The 20,581-nt window shown below is 39.8% G+C and overlaps 1 long non-coding RNA gene across 3 annotated transcripts in view; it reads left to right on the top strand.

Moving 5' to 3' along the window:
* Nucleotides 1-761: 761 nt before the first annotated feature.
* The window catches only part of LOC118479848, a 65,193-nt gene continuing 45,373 nt past the window's right edge, over nt 762-20,581 (top strand). For 2 of the 3 annotated variants that reach the window (XR_004861036.1, XR_004861034.1), the window contains exons 1-2: nt 762-862; nt 976-1,058. This is a non-coding gene — a long non-coding RNA (uncharacterized LOC118479848). Of the gene's footprint in view, nt 863-972; nt 1,059-20,581 lie in introns of all 3 variants that reach the window. The other variant, XR_004861035.1, reaches the window with a different exon arrangement.

The following is a 20,581-nucleotide window of genomic DNA, read 5'->3' as shown; positions in this document are numbered from 1 at the left end:
TATTTAACAAAGGGGGTCACATGTAGCTGTAAAAAATGTAACATATGTAGCTACGAGTTGCAATAACATGTGTATCACTATGGAAACAATTTAAACCGTGTCACATATGTCCTTCTTTATCGTATTCATCTCCGTCTTTGAACATGAAGTAGGTCTAAGTCCCCACATTTACACTCATCATATCCCTAATGGCCTTTATGATCATTTACACCCAACATTTAACAAAAAAAAGAGAGAAACAACAAAAGCATTAAAACTTTATCAAAAAATATCAAAAAAATTAAAAGCAATTGGCAAAATTTACAACCAACATCAAAATTTGTACTGCAACTTATTAAATTTCACAATACAACCAAAAGCGAAATTTCTACCTCAAAAGTAGAATAATCTATCTATTATACTAAATGAATTCTCTTAAGCCACAAGGGCTATTCTTAGCCAATCATTTTGATGATGTGGACACCCTCATAATCAAGATAATTCACTATGGGCGCCAAACTCTCTTTTCCTCTATTCTCCTCTATTCTCCTTCTCAGGTACGTTTCTTCACCCCGCCTCTCTCTCTTCAATCATATACATCTTTCCTTTTTCCTGATTGCTTTCCCGTTTCATAGTATAGAAACCCTAGGTTTCTTCCTCTGCGGCTTTGTTGTTGGTATTGGCACCCTAGGTTTCTTCCTCTGTGGCTTTGTTGTCGATTTGAAGGTCATCGCTCTCAATCAATCCTTTGGGTCGTTTGTTTCATCTATTGCTTCAGCACTAGCACTGATGTCATCGCACCATCAAATTTCTTCTTTTTCAGCCCCCATCCAATCTACAGATCGTCCGCCACCACTTATTTCCTTCTGAATTGACTCTACAGGTTCGTAACTTTGATTTCTTCTTTCCGCCGATTTACTTAGGGTTTTTCTTCATATTATTTATCATTGTTTTTATTAAAATTTGAGGTTTTAACTGTTGTTTTGTTTTCAGCAGGAGGAACCTTATGGTGTGATATGATGAATCAAGGAGGAGTTTCAGACACCAGAACCACACTGGACCAGAAAGTTTCACTTGAGGTTGGTATTAATCTCTGTTTAATGCTTTTTAAATGATAATTTGCGATATCATTTGATGTTACTCATTGGTGGTTGATTGTTAGGACTTACACTATATTGTGTTGGTTATTATTGGGTTCAATGGTTAGGTGGCAAGAAAAGGAATTACTAAATTCCCATGAGTGATTTCAAGAATACGTTTGTTTATACACAATACAATATAGTTTGATTTTGTTACTGGCACCTTATTTCTAATGTTTGATTTTGTTACTGGCACCTTATTTCTAATGTTTGATTTTGTTACTGTTTGGCTATTTCACCATTTGTGTTATCAGGTTGTTGTTATTGGGGTTTCATTTGTTTTTTGTCAGTTATTAAGGTGGACATTTGACATTATGTAGCCATACGGGTGTGGATTTGACATGCCTGGTACAATCTGTAGTGGATTTGACATGGGCTGTTCTGATCCAGTTAGTGTTTGTTTTTCCTAAAAAGTGACTAAATTTCTGTTTTTGAAATCGTCTTTTGTAATACGAATTGGTAAAAATTAGTTTTGTGGGTTAATTTAATAATTTAGTGAGTAATGTGGATTAAACCACTGGCTGCGTTTTTAGATGATATTCTTAATGACTTGATGTAAGTTTCGTGGCAGGTAACACGCTCCTTGGTCCATACGCGCCAGGTGCTTTTGGTCCATCATCCGCCGCCTGCTATAGGGTTGCGAGGCCACCATTAGTACATGGTTTATACTCACCAGATGCTTATGGTCTTATAGTATTTTCATTTGGCATGGTTCCTTAACCAAATTGGAGTCCTTACTCGGTAAGAAAGAATATAATTTTCTAATTAGTTATTTTACACTCATATATTTAACTGTGTTAATAGTTATGAGATGCTGGGACGTGTGATCTTGGTCGTGTCACCGAGAGCTCAACCATCTATATATGGTGTGAATTCTTTGGCCCGACCTTTTGCAGCACAGTTTGGATGATAGCATGTCTGAACCGAAAGATCTGAGAAACCGTTGGAACGAGAACAGTTGCTCGCAGCTAGAATCATGATTGAAGACGACCTTTGTGTGCTACTTGATGTAGATGACATTAACTATCTCTTGCAGTCAACCCAGCCACAAGATGGAGGTATATTATTAATATACCTTAATGTAATATATTAAGGTATGGGTTAATTTTTGTTTATTTCTTGAAGTTTTAACATATTTCGTGGTTTTTTCCTAAAAAGTGACTAAATTTCTGTTTTTTAAATCGTCTTTTGTAATACGAATTGGTAAAAATTAGTTTTGTGGGTTCATTTAATAATTTAGTGAGTAATGTGGATTAAACCACTGGCTGCGTTTTTAGATGATATTCTTAATGACTTGATGTAAGTTTCATGGCAGGTAACACGCTCCTTGGTCCATACGCGCCAGGTGCTTTTGGTACATCAGCCGCCTGCTATAGGGTTGCGAGGCCACCATTAGTACATGGTTTATACTCACCAGATGCTTATGGTCTTATATTTTCATTTGGCATGGTTCCTTTACCAAATTGGAGTCCTTACTCGGTAAGAAAGAATATAATTTTCTAATTAGTTATTTTACACTCATATATTTAACCGTGTTAATAGTTATGAGATGTTGGGACGTGTGATCTTGGTTGTGTCACCGAGAGCTCAACCATCTGTATATGGTGTGAATTCTTTGGCCCGACCTTTTGCAGCACAGTTTGGGTGATAGCATGTCTGAACCGAAAGATCTGAGAAACCGTTGGAACGAGAACAGTTGCTCGCAACTAGAATCATGATTGAAGACGGCCTTTGTGTGCTACTTGATGTAGATGACATTAACTGTCTCTTGCAGTCAACCTAGCCACAAGATGGAGGTATATTATTAATATATCTTAATATAATATATTAAGGTACGGGTTAATTTTTGTTTATTTTTTGAAGTTTTAACATATTTGTTAAATATGCAGGATACCAATGGCGATTTTAATTTCTTGAAGTCAGGGTTGCACAAATGGGCGGGTGATGCATACGAGTTTAATAAAAAAGAACCCTACATTGAGCTCATGACTTCTCCAAACAACCCTAATGGATTCACGAGACATGATGTAGTCAATGGAGATAAGGGGATTCTGATTGATGATCTTTCTTATTACCGGCCACAATATACACCGATTTTATCGCTTGCAACGTATGATATAATGATCTTTACTGTCTCCAAAAGTACGGGCCATAGTGATTCACGAATCAGGTATGAGACCATACCCATTGGATTAAAACTGTCATGTTTTTTGGGATGAAAGGAACTACCTTTATTAAGGTTTTCGGTTGATATGTTGTTGCAGTTTGGCTGTTGTGAAAGATAGGGAGGTTGCTAAGAAAATGACCCCTTTTATAGATCAACACCATTGTTGAATATGTGTAGTTGTATGTGTTAATCGATTTTTGTTGTTTGTTGCAAGAAAATGTTTTTGTTTTTTATTACTATTTTTGAGTTTGAATCTGCTTAAATTTAGTTGAAGATCTGTATGAAAAATTAGTTGAAGATGATTAAATTTGTCTCTTGAAGTTGAAGATGATGATTTGATTAGTTTTAAGAGGCTATGAAGATGAAGTATTATAAACTCAATTAACTGTTGTGAGTGTTTGGGTAAAACAAATGATTTGTGTGTAGAATGGTGTGTATTAACTTATTTTAAATTAACTTACTTTAACTGTAGATATTGGGCGATTTTTTTAACCTGACTCATTTGGATAATGTTGGGATTGAACCCTATCAAAGGAACGGATAATAAAAGCCAAAACTGGATCACAGCAGTAGATTCAAAATAATCAGATGTCTGGTTGCAAGTCTCTCCCCTTGAAAGTGGTTTCAACATCTGCTGACCTCCTATCTGCTGATCATGCAATCTGCTGACCCATAACTGCTGACCAAGACAAAGTCTGATAGAAGAACTAAAGCTCTGCTGCTCAATCTACTGCCTTGTTTCAAGCTCTGCTGATCATGACAAGTACTGCTGGGTTCACAGCAGTGGAAGGATGCAGCAGCAGTTTATGTTTAGTTTATGCATTGAAATGTAATATCAGTAGTTAGCATAGCAGTGTTTGTATAGATCAGAGGTTACAGTTTGTAAGGAGGTTAGATGTCACTTTCATGGTGACGTCAGCTTTGATGCTCAATGGTTTGCAAGTGCCTATAAATAGAATAGTACTCTGTACTGTTCTGTTTAGCTCATTCACCATCTTCTTTCTTCACGAACAAACACTGAGCTCAGGCTGAGGGGGAGTTTGCATATCATACACACATTGTAATCAGAGTTTAAAAATAAATTTAATCATTTGATTCAGTGTTAGAAAATGTATGATTGATAGCATTTCTTCTGTTTGATTGTGAAAAGTTTGGTTCCATTAAATTCCGCTGCACTACTCTTTCATTTGTTCATCTAAATTCAAACACAAATCACAATCAATCCAAACTCAGATCCTATCAATTGGTATCAGAGCTTGGACAGTCAAACTTGATCTAACAATCATTTTGACGTAAATAGTTCAGCTCGAAATTGTTGATACTGATCGTTTGTTCGTTGTGTTGAAAAACATAGTAAGGTTTAATCACCGATAAAGTTTATTAATCAGTACCTGTAAAACAACCGGAAAGATGTCGCAATCTCAAGATGATAAAAATAACATTGGCTCTTTGTTTAAACCACCTATGCTGAAAAGAAATGAGTACAACATCTGGGAGCGAAGGATGCGTCACATCCTCGCTCAACAAAACACTGGATGTTGGAGGTCTGTCGTTTTCGGTCCTCATGTTCCTATGGTGCCAAGCGCAGAGGGCGCCAAAAAATCCGTTCCTAAACCAACTGAAAATTACACTGAATTGGATTTTCAGAAGTTTGAACTGGATGCCAAAGCGTTTAGCATCATAGCCTCTGCACTCCCCAATGAAATCTATACTGGACTGTTACATTGTGACAGTGCAAAAGAATTGTGGGATGCATTGAAGGAACAGTTCGGAGGAACAGAGGAGGTTATCGAAAACAATAGGGAAATTCTGAATCAGCAGTATGAAACGTTTTGTCACATCAAACGGGAATCACTAACCCAACAATTTGAACGTTTCAGTTGTCTCATCAGTGAGCTAAGGCTTGTTAAGGTTACATTTCCAAATGCAACCCAAAATAGCAGGTTCCTTAGATCACTGCCAGAAAAATGGGACACAATTGTTTTTGTCACCAGGAATTCAACTGAATTCAAAGATCTGACCCTGACCCAACTCCATGGTAGACTCCTGACCTACGAAAGGGAGTTGAACCAAAAAAGGAGGTTGCAAGAGTCTGGTAAAGTTGCTGATGATTATTCATTCGGCAGCACAGCTCTGTTTGGTCAGGAAGAATCTGGCAGTAGTAGTAAGGATCAGAGTTATGATCATTTTATTGACATAACAGCTGGGGTAACTTCGTCAACTCTGATTCTCACTCTACAAATTATGCTTTCACAGCAAATACTGAGAACCAGATGTCAGATAATTTGTGTTTTGAGCTGAATGATTTGCAACATTTTGATCCTACTGACTTAGAGTAGATGGACATTTTGCATCAGTTGGCCTTGCTTAGTGTAAGAACAAGCAAGTTCTATAAAAGAACAGGGAGAAAATTTCCAGGGCTTCATGGAAATTTAAGGGTGGGGTTGGATAAATCGAAAATCAAGTGTTACAAGTGTAGTAGGCTAGGTCACTTTGCTAGAGAATGTAGGAGTCAAACTACTGGTCCCATAATAACTCACCCTAGCACAAATCCTAGACAACAACAAAACACTGTGCACTATACCCAATATGCCCCTGCAGCGCATGTTAACACTGCTCATTATGCTGCAACCCTGTGCCGGTGCATTATGTTCAAACCACTGTTCCACAAATTCAGTATGTTCAAGCCCCTGTCCCTCAGGCACAAGTGCAACCTGCTGCACCTCAAACAACTGCTCCAACTGTGACACAACCAGATCAGCAAAGCTTTTTCACACAAGGCTTTGTTGATTGGAGCAGCATGCCTGAAGAGCTTAGTGATGAAAATTTTGCTCTATATGCTTCTAATGATGCTTGTAATGATGAATTTTGTTTGATGGCATTAGAGTCAATACCAGAAGGGGATGAAGCTGAAGGTGAACAGCTAAGTGCTGAAACAGTTGATGAAGTTGCTGAAGCAGTGGTTACTGCAGTTGCTGGTGAACTACTACTGGAAGAAAATTCAGAAACCCTGATTGAACCATTGACCGACCCTTGGTCCAAAGAAGACAAAGAGGAAGAAGAGCCGAAGAAAGCTGGTGATAAAGAAGAGAGAGCTGATGAAGAAGATAATCATCAATGTGATTGTGCCATGATGGCTGTTGCTAAGGTATCACCTCAAGTTCTTGAGAAACTGTGTTCAGACAACTGTATTATTGCATTTGCTAACATTAAAGAGGTGAATGAAAACCTTAGAGATAAACTCTTGTCTGATGAGGTCAAATTTGAAAAGTCCTTGAAAGAACTTAAAAACAAATTGGCTGAAAAAGATAAAGAGATCAGCAGTTTGAAAGAAGAACAAAGCATAACCAAAACTCAACTCCAAACTATGGTAGAAAAATACCAAGTTTGCAAAAAGGAGTTAGAGTCTACCCAGATCACCTGTGAAAGGTTGGTGGAGTCTTGCAAAGAGTATGAGGTTATGCTTGAGAAACAGCTTAAAAGCAATGTCAAGTTTGGTATAGGTCATAGAAAATATGATGACATTGCAAGCACTGCTGCAATGCAAGCTGTTTCTTCTGAAATCATACCTACCAACAAAAATGGCCAAGAGGTTAAAATAACCGACAAACTTGGTAACAAAATTACTCTGGAAAGATCTGTGGGATCCTCAACTTTTGAGGAAATTGAGAAATACCAATTTAAACCCACATGGTCTGATGAGTGTGATATCCTTGAAAATTTCAAACCAATGGATTTCACAACCACTGATGGTGTAAAAGCGCCAAAAGCAAGAGTCATTCCTATCAAAGATATCCCAATAGAGGTTCAAAACTCTGTTGCAAAGGAATCTGAGAAAAGGAAGAAAAGAGAAAAGATCAAAAACTTGTTTTGTGAATTCTGTGAAAAGAAGAATCATCTAACAAAAGATTGTTTTCATCTAAAAGCATATGATATAAACAAAACAAGCAACATTTCACCTGCTGCCAGCTGCACCATTTGTGGTAAAAATAACCACAAAACTAAGGAATGTGTGTATCTCAAAAACTTTGATGAAAAGAAGAAAGAGTACACTGCAAAAACATCCTTAAGTTCATCACATCATCTGTTAAGTTCACCAAGAAACAACCACTGTTCATCCCTGTCCAAACTGCTGTCACAAAACAGCTGAACCAAACATCTGTTCAAAGGGATGTACAGGTGACAGATGCACCTCCAGCCAATCAGTTCAGAAAAGGCAAGGAAAAAGCATCATACCAAAGGATTCCACACGTTTATGAGACTTACAAAAAGCCCTCTAAACCAAAAGTGAACAGGCATCCTTTTAGTTATCAACAAATGATAGGTCAAGACCCCTAACAGTGGTTAGAGAAATACATTCCCAAAAATGTACAAACCCCTAAGCTAACCACTGTCCATGCATCTGCCTCCATCCCAGACACTGTTGAGACCCCATCCAAAGCCCTGTTGGCTTTGGAAACCTTTTTGAACTAATCCTTTACTTCATGTGCAGGGAGCTTCTGCATGCTTAGATAGTCTTTGGTATGTAGATAGTGGAGGCTCCAGGCACATGACAAGATGTAAAGCCCTTCTTCAAGATTTCAAAATTCATGGAGGGGGTGATATATCCTTTGGTAATAATAGTAAGGGAAAGGTTCTGGGGTCTGGTACTGTAAAGTCTGGAAATGTAAAATTTGAAAATGTCAATCTTATTGATAATCTGAAATTCAACCTCCTGAGTGTGTCTCAAATGAGTGATAAAGGGTTTGGATCATTCTTCACAAAGGATTGTTGTAGGATTGTCGGACCAGAAATGGTTAGTAAGATTGAAGCAATAATCAAGAAAGGCTCAACAAAACTTGTTGCTCAAAGAAGTGGCAATGTTTATGTTGTTGACATGTCAAGAGAGTGTCCCAGAGCTGATGCCTGTCTGTTCTCAGCTGCCTCTAACAAAGAGACAAAGCTATGGCACAAAAGACTGGGACACACAAATCTCAAAACAATCAATGAAATTTCAAAAAATGGCTTAGTAAGAGGCTTACCACAAAAAATGTTTTCATGTCCTGAACACTGTGTTTCCTGTTTAAAAGGAAAACAGCACAAGAGCTCTTTTAAGTCCATTGAAGAGTCCAAAACGATCCAGTGTTTGCAGATGCTGCACATGGATTTGTTTGGCCCAGTGCAAGTCATGAGTCTCAAAAAGAAAAGATATTGTTTGGTTATTGTTGATGACTTCTCTAGGTTTACATGGACCTTCTTTTTACACTCCAAAAATGAGACTGCATGTATTTTGCAAGACTTTGTGATACAGGTTGAAAAGCAATTTGACCTTTCAGTAAAAGTCTTCAGAAGTGACAATGGCACAGAATTCAAAAATAAGGAGTTGGATGCCTTCTGTGTGAAGAAAGGGATTGTAAGGCAGTACAACATTCCTAGAACACCAGAGCAAAATGGAGTTGTTGAAAGAAAGAACAAAACACTGATTGAGGCTGCCAGAACCATGCTTGCAGATTCAGGTTTACCATTAACTTTTTGGGCAGAGGTAGTAAACACTGCTTGCTATGTCCAAAACAGAGTTTTAATCAACTCCAGGCACAAAAAGACTGCTTATGAAATTCTGTATAGAATAAAGCCATTAATCTCATATTTCAAAGTTTTTGGTTGCCCATGCTTCATTTTGAACTTAAAAGATTCTATCTCAAAATTTGCAGCCAAAATCGATATGGGATATCACTTGGGATACTCATCCACTGCTAAGCCTACAAAGTGTTTAATACACGGACCAAAGCATTGTTCAATGAACTTTCATCACTGAAAATCCCTGCAAATCCTGCAGAATTGTTTGATCTTGAAAAATTCACCTTTGAAAATACTGGTGTCAAGACTAACACTGCAGGTCCATCAGAGGATTCATCACCAGACTATAGATATGAAATCATCATTCCTCAAAAGTCTGCCTCAAAGGGGGGAGCATCAGTTGTTCAAAATAGTTGTCAAAGCTCAACCACTGCTACCTCAACAGTTGTTGACCAAAGTAGCCCCTTAACCACTGTTTCCACCTCATCAAACACTGCTGACAAAAGTCCTCAAACAGTGGATCAAAGTTAGCAGGTGTTCACACCTTTACCTCCAATGCCTCCACCTTTTGAAGCCACTGCTGGGTCATCAAAGTCACCAGCAGTGGTTAGCTCAGATGATACACATCTGCAACCTTCACCACAAAATGCCATCATTCCCTACCAAGGAGAACTAATCTTCTTGAAATCTCATCCACCAGATCAAATCATTGGCAACATCAATGAAGGGGTGCTCACAAGAAAGCAGTCCCAAAACATTTGTCTTTTTGCTGGCTTTCTATCACTCCATCAGCCAGTCAAGTACCAAGAGGCACTGAAAGACAACAACTGGGTAGAGGCCATGCAAGAAGAGCTCCAACAGTTCAGAAGACAACAAGTATGGGAGCTTGTACCACCGCCAGAGAATGTAAGTCATATTGGCACAAAGTGGGTCTTCAAAAACAAAACTGATGAAAGGGGCATTGTTGTCAAGAATAAAGCCAGGCTTGTGGTTCAAGGCTACAGACAAGAAGAGGGAATAGATTATGATGAAACATTTGCTCCTGTTGCAAGACTTGAAGGAATCAGACTCTTTCTGGCCTTTGCTGTCAACCACAATATCAAGGTGAACCAAATGGATATAAAATGTGCATTCCTCTATGGTAAAATTCAAGAAGAGTTATATGTCTGTCAACCTCCAGGTTTTGAGGATCCATTTTATCCAGATCATGTCTACAAGCTAAACAAAGCTTTGTATGGCTTGAAACAAGCACCCAGAGCCTGGTATGAAACTCTTTCCACCTTTTTACTTTCCATTGGTTTCACCAGAGGCAGGATTGATAAAACACTGTTTTTAAAATGGAGAGGGAAGGATTTGATGATTGTCCAGATTTATGTGGATGACATCATTTTTGGAAGCACATGTAATAAAATGTGTGAAGAGTTCAGACAACTCATGACAGCTGAGTTTGAAATGAGTGCAATGGGTGAACTCCAGTGCTTTCTTGGTCTCCAAGTAAAGCAGCTGCAAAATGGCACTTTCATCCATCAAGGCAAATATGCAAAAGAACTTTTAAAGAAATTTGATATGGATGATTATAAGCCATGTAGTATACCCATTGCAACCAACAAATTGATCATGTCTGAAGAAAAGGATGATTTGGTTGATCAGACCTTATATAGAAGCATGATTGGGTCTTTATTGTACCTAACTGCATCTAGACCAGATATCATGTTTGCAACATGTGTCTGTGCGAGATCCCAATCATCCCCTAGAAAGTCAAACCTTATTGCTGTAAAAAGGATATTAAGATACCTCAAAGGTGCTCCCACACTTGGTATCTGGTATCCAGCTGATGGTAAAATTGAGCTTTCAGGTTTTTCAGATAGTGACTTTGCTGGATGTGATAAAACAAGGAAGTCCACTTCAGGAGGGTGCCAATTCCTAGGCAATTGCTTAGTGTCTTGGCAAAGCAAAAAGCAAGCAGCTGTTTCCACATCCACTGCTGAGGCAGAATACATAGCTGCTGCAAGCTGTACAGCCCAACTGCTCTGGCTTCAAAATCAGTTACTGGATTTTGGTATCACTGCCTTGAAGACACCACTCATGTTGGACAGCCAGGCAGCAGAAAATATCATCAAAAATCTAGTTTCCCATTCAACCACCAAACATATCGACATCAGACATCACTTTGTGAGGGATTGCTATGAAAAAGGTTTGATTTCTCTGCATCATGTTCCAACTAAGGATCAGCTGGCCGATGTGCTAACCAAAGCATTAGACACATCTACCTTTGAAAGCTTGATCTCTAGGATTGGTATGCTCAACTTGGAATAACAGGCAAAATCTTGTTTTTCTATGAATAAAAGCATTAAAATGTTTTCAGAAAATCAAAAATCCATCCTTAAAATAGCTAAAAATGAATTTTTCATTAAAATCCTAAAAGTCTTCCATAACCACTGATGGGTTCAAAAGTCTGTGCTGCTACAAAAGTCTGTCCACTGCTGAAAGTTATCCCCTGTTCTCATTTTTCTTGATAACCACTGATGATCATAATCAGTGTTGCATCCACTGCTGAGCTATCTGCTGATAGTGAAAAGCATCCACTGTCCTCCATTTCCATTGTAACTACTGCTTTCACCAGTTGTTTTCACAAAATGTACTGTTCAAAAGTACCGTCCTTCACTTCACCAGGGGATGGCATGCGGACAGTACTTAGTGGTCAGACCTTTTGTAACTGCTGCCACGTCAGCATTCACTCTTCCTCTATAAAACCCCCTTTCAACACCCAAACAGGGTTTCACTGTCGAATTGAATTCTCAAAAATTCTCTTCCTCACATTTCTTCAAGTCACTCCACAATCTCATCTTCGATCCTCATCTTCAAAATGACAAAATCGAAATCATCCTCTTCAAAAGGGGCCTCTCAAAAGGCTACCTCCACCGACATCCCACACAAACCATCTCACAATCTACTGGGTCTTCTCACAAAACCCGGCAATATCGATACATTTGATTCCATCCTCGATATTATCAACGCTTCAAAGTACAAAACTTTGTTGACCGCTGATGCACCAATTTACCTGCAAACTCAGAGAGAGTTTTGGAAAAATTGCATCCTTGAAAAACAAGGAAAAGATGTCATAGCCATTAACTCTACTCTGCAGAAGAAAGCAGTCCGAATAACACCGCAATCCATATCTGAAGTCTTTCAACTCGATGATCTGCAAGGTAAAGACTCTTTCCCTAAAAACGAGTTAAAAATTGACTTCATTGAGAGAGGGTATGCAGACACAATGATGAGGAGGGATACCTTAGAAAAAGGTTTCTTCCCTTCTGCAACCAGATTTTTATTTCATACCCTTCTCATGTGTGTTTCAAACAAAACCACTTCTTTTAATGAAATACCAATGAAAATTCAAAACTTGGGGTATGCTATTTTACAAGGCGAAAATCTTAACTACTCCAAGGCAATTTTTAATGATTTGGTTAAAAATGTTGAAACAAAATCATTCTTACTGTTCCCAAGATTTTTAAGTTATTATTTTGAGAAAAAGTTCAGTAAGGATGATATTGCGGAAATAAACCAAGGTGACTCTTTTCAAATGAACAGCTTAACTGCTGAAACTTTTTCAAGAATGTCAACACCTTGTAAAACACGAGCAGAGGTGCCTGAGCAGATTTTAGCAGCAAATACTGCTCCTCAGGTATCTGCTGCTGAGCCCACTGCTCAAGGTGATCAAGGCAGCCAAACAACTGTCTTGAAACCCACACCTAAAAACACCAAAAAACCACAGAAAAAGAAAAATCAAAAACCCCCCAAACCTCTCAAAAAGGCAACTCTGGAGGATGAGATACCAGAGCAACTGCCTGTGGTTGCACAAAAATCACAACAAACCACTGCTGCTACTTCCTCACAACAGTTGGTAGAAATATCTCAACCTGTACCTGAAACTCCTCCTGTCTCTTCACAAAAAGAACAGGTTGTACACACAGGGTCACCACATCATGAGGCTCTGGAAGCACTCATTTCCATCCTCCACAGCCCAATACCCGGGGCAATTCCGCTTTCTAAACCAACTTTCACATCCCCAATTCCACCAAACACCAAACTGCTGTTGGATGCAATTGATTTGAACCTAGCACAAACCAGTCCTTCTCAATCACCTGTTCATGAGAAAATACCTCAACAAGAGACTGGGCTTGATGTATCAATCTTTGCTAACCCACCAACACAATCTGAGGAGGTTACACCCCTTGAGTTACATGTAACTCTTGGTGGTATTCCAAGTGAAGCAGCCACTACAAGTGTAGAACCTACAGGTTTACACTTGGACAGTGGTTACATCCATAAGACTTCCTTGGAGGCAATTCCTTCTATAACACCTCTGTTATCTGCCAGTGAGTTTGTACTAACCACTGGTAACATCAAAAGATTATCAAGTGTTGAAGGAAGAAGACCCCAGTACCAAGAAAAAGGGGCATCAGTTGTTGATGTTTGGAGTTCACTCCCTACTTCAACTTCTGATAAAACCACTGCTTGTGGGAAATCAGATGATCCCATTAACTTGGGTGATGGTTTAAAGTACCAAGAATTGATGGAACGTGTTGAAAAATTGGATACAACTGTTGCAGGAATTAAAGAAATGCTGCAACAGTTGTTAACAATTTAAAAGGTACCATCCACTGCTGTTCCATCTCAAACACCTGTTCCACCACCAGCAGATGTTACAAATGAGCTCTGGAACCTCTTTCAACCTTTTCTCCATCAACAATTTCTGTTGGTCGAGCACCAACATGCAAAACATGTTCAAGAGCTCAAAAAGGCAATGGAGTCTAGGTTCCGGGATACAAACGATGACATCAAGGCTCTTAAGGCCCATTTGCTGAAAATCACTGGCACTGCTCCTCCAATTGTACTTTATATTGATGACCTCCCTGCAGATAATGCCAAAAAGGGGGAGAAAATCAAGGAGTGGACAAAGAAAGGGATTGAAAATGGGCTATATCTTGATACAGTAACAGGTGCAATGCTCAGAGATATTCCTTTGCCAGATGGTAGTAAAAAGGTTGATGTTACCCAGAATGCACTTGATGATGCTGTCATAAGTGTAAAAAGGGATAGAGCGGCAAAGGCCTTGTCAAGGTGGAATGAGGAGAAGAAAGCTTTCATGAAGCTGAATGCGCAGGGTTGTTCTGGTGAAAAGGATGATCAAAATCCGATTCCAAAAAGAAATCTTACTAGAAAAGTAAGGAAACCCAAATTCACACCATCCAGCCTTCAAAAGCACACTCCAAAATCACTGCCCAAAAGCCACCAACATCAAATCTCCACCCAAACAGTTGTTACAACAACTGCTCCCACTCAAACACACACCACTTCAACACACACCATCACCACTGCCTTACCCCCACCATCTGTTCCTGCCCTAAAGCAGAAGACAGCAGATGACAAAACATCTGCTGTAATGACAACAGTGGTTGAAACACCAGTTGTTTCAACAGCTGTTAGTCAACCACAAATCACTGATTCACCCAAAACATCATTTGCCCTCCCTAATATAAAAAGGAGAAGGGTTGTCATATCAGATGATGATTCTCCATCACCACCACCAAAAGCTTCAAAATCCCAAGCACTTGTCACAGTTTCAAAACCCATTCCTCTCTCTTCAGCTCAACTGTACAAACCCTTACCTCCTGCAGGTGTTCAATTTCCTCTTGAACTTGTAACAGTTAGGGAAGAAATTAAGTCATTCTACTATGAGGATGACCCTGCCAAAAGGAGCTTGCCATCGATTGAAGGATATCCCAGGCCAACTAATATTGAAGAATATTTGAAGATCAAGGCCAAGCAAGCAGAGGATATCTCAATCAAAAACAAACAAGGGAAATCTGATAGAGAGTATCAATAAAACTATCAGTTTCTACTTACACAGGTCAAAGCTTTGGAACAGTTTGCAAAGAATGTATGTTAGCAAATCTCAGAAAAGGCTGATGAGTCCTTGAGAAAATACTACATTGGAAACATCATGACCTACAAGACATACAAGGGGGAGAAGCACATGTTCAGAAACTGGACTATTCCTGAGCTTGAAAAGGAAGTAGCCAAGATTCATGAAATGATCAAGAATAAAGTCAAACAGACTCCCCCAGAAAAATTTAAAAGGGTTGAAGCTGATAAGGCCTTAGAGCTGAAGAGAATGAAAGAGGAGCTGATAATTGCTGAATATGGGTCAAAGAACTCTGTGTCTAAGTGGGGAGAAGCGAGGGTCAGGGCCACCTACAAGAGTTTGGAAGAGCTAAGGAAGAAAGATCCAAAAGCTCCACAAAAGCCTGACTACTCCAAAGCAGAGGTTTCGAAAGGATCATCAAAGCCACATCTCAAAAGAACCACTGCTCCTGCTGGTACTGCTATCTACAAAAGAAGGAGACAAAGCCAGTTAGGTTCTGAAACAGTTCAAGAGATTCTTACTGGAAATGCCATTGTGAAAACGGGCACGTTGGTAATGTTGAAAGAAGAATTTGAACTGGAAAAATCTGCACATACTGCTCAGCCAGTTATGAATAGGCCAACCTCACCAAATTCCTCAACAAATAAAAATCTCCCAAGAAACCCATCTCGCCTAAAATACAAGAGTGGAAAACTGACAAACAGAACCACGTAGTGACTATGGTCAGGGCAGATGGCGAAGTGAAGAAATTTACAAGGGAACAAGCTCTTGGCCTGAGACTTGAAGATTTGCAGGATCTCCTTGATCTTCCACTTAGCAGGGATGAAGTTGATACAGATGCCTTAACCTTCGAACTACAATTCAAAGGGCAAATAAGGGAACTGTTGTTGAGGCAATAAAAATCTACAATAATGGAGAGTTTTGGCATTATCTGTTCCAGGGGGAGATTGTTGGGATTGAACCCTATCAAAGGAACAGATAATAAAAGCCAAAACTGGATCACAGCAGTAGATTCAAAATAAGCAGATGTCTGGTTGCAAGTCTCTCCCCTTGAAAGTGGTTTCAACATCTGCTGATGTAACACCTCGAATTTTTGCGTCCAATAATGTGTTAACACGTGTCATTTGTTTACACGTGGCATTAATATTGAATAAAGGATTAATTTTGACAAACCTTGAAAGTATATAAATTCGAGGGTTATAAATGTCAACAAGGGTAAATATACTGTATAATAACCCTAAATAATGCTTGTACCTTCAAACGAATAGAACGTAGATCGTACGAAAGCGAAACGCGGAAGAAAGTGAGCGATTACGAGCTACAGGGGTTAACGGTGTCAACATGTTTAATTATACCTCTGAGTGACCCTTTAACGTTCCCAAGGCTTCGTAACAGTGTTATACGCTCACTAGAATATACTGTATAAATTCCGTGAAGTTCCGTCTTAAAGCGAGAGAGTTATACTCAAATTCGTATGAGAAGGGTTAAAAGCGTCAACAATGAAAGTTAAGGCTTTCCAAGTAATTAATAAACTAACCGGGGACTTAATAAGGCGGGTAAATAACACGAGGCCCCTATCGGTAAATAACCGAGGGCCAAACCGCAAAGTTACCCCTTCAGACCCGAAAGGTCAGGTAAATCATTACGAAAGATTTTGTTATTAATTACCAGGATTTCGTAATCATGACAAAAGATTTAAAATTTCTGAAATTATAACCTCTCGCGACCCGCGTGAAGGTTAGGGATAAGTTGAGGCGGGTCGCGAGCCTCCTGTTTTACGCGTCTGATATTTGAATATCAGGCGACCCGCATTATAAACGCATGGAACTCCCATGCGGGTCGCGTAAAGCGCCCAGATGCAGAAAGTTGTAACATTTTGCCTTTTGGAGCCTTTGAACGACCAAACAACCAATTAATGGAGCATGGGTGCCCCCTACTCGACCCATATCACTTAGGGACACCTGCCCATGATCCATGATCAAATGTAGACTGAGTTGTGATAGAGGGCTTGTGAACACTATAAATAAGCACCTTTGGTTCATAAGTTCACCACACTTCAAACTCTTCTATATGATCAATCCAAAGGCCCTCTAGCATTCTCTACTGCTCTCTAAGCAAGTTACCACTTCTGTAAGTCGTTCATAACCATTTTGGTCTGCATTTTCATAGTTATAGCTCATAAACACAACCGTCGTAACTAACGGTTGTCATTACAATAACTTGCAAATGGTTCAGTCTTATGACGAATCAAAAGTGGTTTTGAGTTGGTATTTATGTGGGTAATAAACCTCTAAAAGGGTTCCCCCTGATCACCACTCTAACTATGTCAAATATCGAGTCAAACGCGCACTTAAAAAGTCAACAGAAAGCAATTTAGCGATTTATGCATAATCTGTAATGTACATACTAAGAAACCTGTTTTGACACTCATAAAATATGATATTAAGTATATAAACTTGTTTGCGCTCGTTTGAATCGACCATTTGCTATATTGAACCGGTTCGGAGCCGAATGTCGCAAAAGTTTGACTTTTGCTTTGACTTCAGTTCTGACCCGTTTTAGTGAGGTATAGGCATACCTTAGGACTCTCTTAGGACCAGGTCACATGTTGGTATAAACCTCTGTGATCGGTTCATGAGTTATCCGAGTCTTTTACGCATTTCCGTTAATCGCCTAAAAGTTGACCGTAACGCCATTTTGAAAATAAAACAAGTATTTCGGACACGTGAACGGACCAGAACCTTGCTTATTAAATTATAAGCCTGTCCATAAAGTTTCACGTCAATCCGAGGTCTAGAATGAGAGTTATGCTAAATGGCGCATTTAAAGTAAATTTAGCAATTAACGGCGCAATTAGCATAACACCTATCTAAACCAAGATTTCGTCACCAAAACTTTTACCCACTGTATTAAAATAATATTTTGGGAATTTTAAAGATTTTTAATAATTTTTACCTCGCTCATAACCTGCGGTTATGGCTACGGTTCGGTAAATACCGAATATGCCCTTTTCGGCCAAAACATGAGTTCTACAAGGTCTTTTGACCCGATTCCAGTTGCTACTGATTTTAAATAATAAATAAAGTATTTTAAGCTTTATAAGCTGTTCGGGAAACTCAGATTTCCCGTAGAACTCGAAAAGCTCTTTTAAAAGTCTTTAAAATGACCGAAAAGTCCCCACGGGGCGTAATATCAACTTAAACTCGTTACGGGCATCACGGGAGGTATCCTACTAATACCACAACCTCTTTAAGGCATATTGACTTAGGAAATAAGCGTACGACTCTCATGGTTAACCGTTTCGCCTATTGCGCGCACGGTTCGGCTTATGAAACTAGTTTTCATAAATTAGCCGATACGGGTCAAATTATATTATTTGAACCCCAAAATCCAGAGTGTGAACCTTGAACCCATATAAAACAAGTCTCTGAACTTGTTTAGGGCAGGATCACATTCCATTCTCGGTTTTCGCCTTTTCACGCGATTAAACCGCATTCACATATCGGAACCAACCGGTCTAGGCTACGGCCATTATAACGACTCGTTAGGATTCTAAGAGGTTAATTAAAACCTTCGTTCCAGATTAGGAGCCCCAGTAAAAGCTATCGGTGATTTAATCCAAATTAAGGAAATATACTTGCAAAGGTAAATACTTTAACTTATTTCCCCTATATGGGCTTGGGTTACGGTATGTTAATACCGCTTGATTGAGCATTATATTCTTCCATCGCTTAGGTGGTTAATTAAATAATATGATCGGCTCATTTAAACAGTTTTGTTTCTTAAAAGCCTTTGGGGGGTTTAATGACCGTTGTCCCGGATATCCTTGGCATCATTTTACGAAATGGCCACGACCATCGACATCCCGGTGTAGGCGTACACCCGGTATATATTGTCGACATTAAATTAAAAGACGTAGCCGTTGGTTTTTATACTACGGTTTTACGCAATGTGGTGTGTCTATAAATCTTTAACCCGGCACGACCCGGGCTACTGAACGCATAAAAGAACATGTAAAACGTTCACAAGATTTTAATAATTTTCCCAAGTTATAAAAGAGTTTGTGCCTTGTGCATTCAAATCAATTTTAATAAACATTTTCAAATGTGTCAGTTGAATGTATTTACCAGTGTAAACTGACGTATTTTCCCCAAAAAGATTAAGTGCAGGTACTATACGAAATGGGCTGGTATAGGCGTCCTAAGCATCGTACATAGTCTCGCAAACTCGATGCTGCATCTGAATGAACAATATTTATTACTTTTTGATCCGCTGTGGATATATTCAACTTCTGTAATACATTTGATATTACAACCAGAGGTTGAAGTTTATATATTTATCTTAAGCTTCCGCTGTGCATTATATAATTGTGTGGTTTGACTATATTATTGCCAAAATCCTCACGGTAATCCCCCACCGGGCCCACTGGTGAGACACGTGGAAATCGGGGTGTGACAGGTTGGTATCAGAGCCAACATTGAGCGAGTTAAACACTATCCTAATGTGTTTAATCTCAATGACACAATTGCACATACTTGAGTCTAGACAAGAACTTAGGACAAATTCGGATTAATACTCCTTTTTGTCTTTATTTTCAATTCAAATTTTTAATAAGTTTTGGAGCAGGAAAATGCCACCTGTTATATTCCGAGGAAGAGGAATGGGAAGAAGAGGCAGAGGAGATATCGTGACACATCACGATAGCGAAGCTGGACCATCAGGTACAAGACATCCTTCCATGACAAGGAGCGAAGAACCACAACGACGAAGAGATCTTTACGAACCCGCGAGGCATTCCACCTCGCACAGCTCGACGCCATCCTACCGGCACTCCTTTGGGCCAAACTCAGAGAATGATCCCAACAACCCACAACCTTCCTTCATACCTCTACAACGTTCGGTATCGACCCAGAATTATGACGACCCTACTCCATACTACATAGGTCAGTTTAATCCGGCTGACTACATACAGGAACCTTCAGGTTTTGTTCCACTAGGGCCACAAGACCACTTTTCTGAAGATCCCATGGAGGAAGATGAGGATCCTACTGAACCAGCTCGTGGTACGCCCACGCATCCGATAGAAGTCTCTGATGGGTCATCCTTCCATGGCACACCCTATCAGGGACCAGACAGTTTCCAAGCGTTGTTTGACCGACATGAGTGGTACTACACGCCACCCCAACAGACATCTCAACAACCGCGACATCCACAGGATCCCTCTGAGGATTCACGCTTTGAGGCAGTTACGCCACCACCTCCGCCACCGGCACAACCAGTAATACCTGATCCGCCAAGGCGTAGGAGGACAAATGCTCGTATGTCTACACGAGGAGGAGGGGGTATCCACTTCAGCACTCCTCGACATTCTAGTAGTAGCCACTATCCGCCACTACAAGAAGAAGGACCTTCAAGTCCTATACAGGAGGCGAACTCCGCACCAGCTGCACAAAATTCGCCACCATTTGGGTATGACCAACCCATACCTGCTTATACGGGTCCAACGGCTTACAACCCGTTCGAACCGTCACAAGCACAATACAACTACGGCTATGAGCGCGACCCATATGTGGTGTCGGCAAGACATAATGCGCGCTACCCTGACGGAGCACATGGAAACATGGGACCACCGGACTACTCAGCTCATGGGTATCCAATCCCTCCCAGACCTCCAGTTCCGCAACAAGCGCCACAACCACGATTTTCTCCTCCTGAACAGGAAGAGATACTCCATCGACTAGATCGTGTGGAGAGAGAGTTCGAAGAAGAGAAAAAGAGCCACCGAGGATTTCTCAAGGGCTTAGCGAATCT

The sequence above is a fragment of the Helianthus annuus genome, chromosome 6, assembly GCF_002127325.2.
Source record: "Helianthus annuus cultivar XRQ/B chromosome 6, HanXRQr2.0-SUNRISE, whole genome shotgun sequence".
NCBI classification, from domain to species: Eukaryota; Viridiplantae; Streptophyta; class Magnoliopsida; order Asterales; family Asteraceae; genus Helianthus; species Helianthus annuus.
This window is presented reverse-complemented; position numbering and strand designations above follow the sequence as displayed.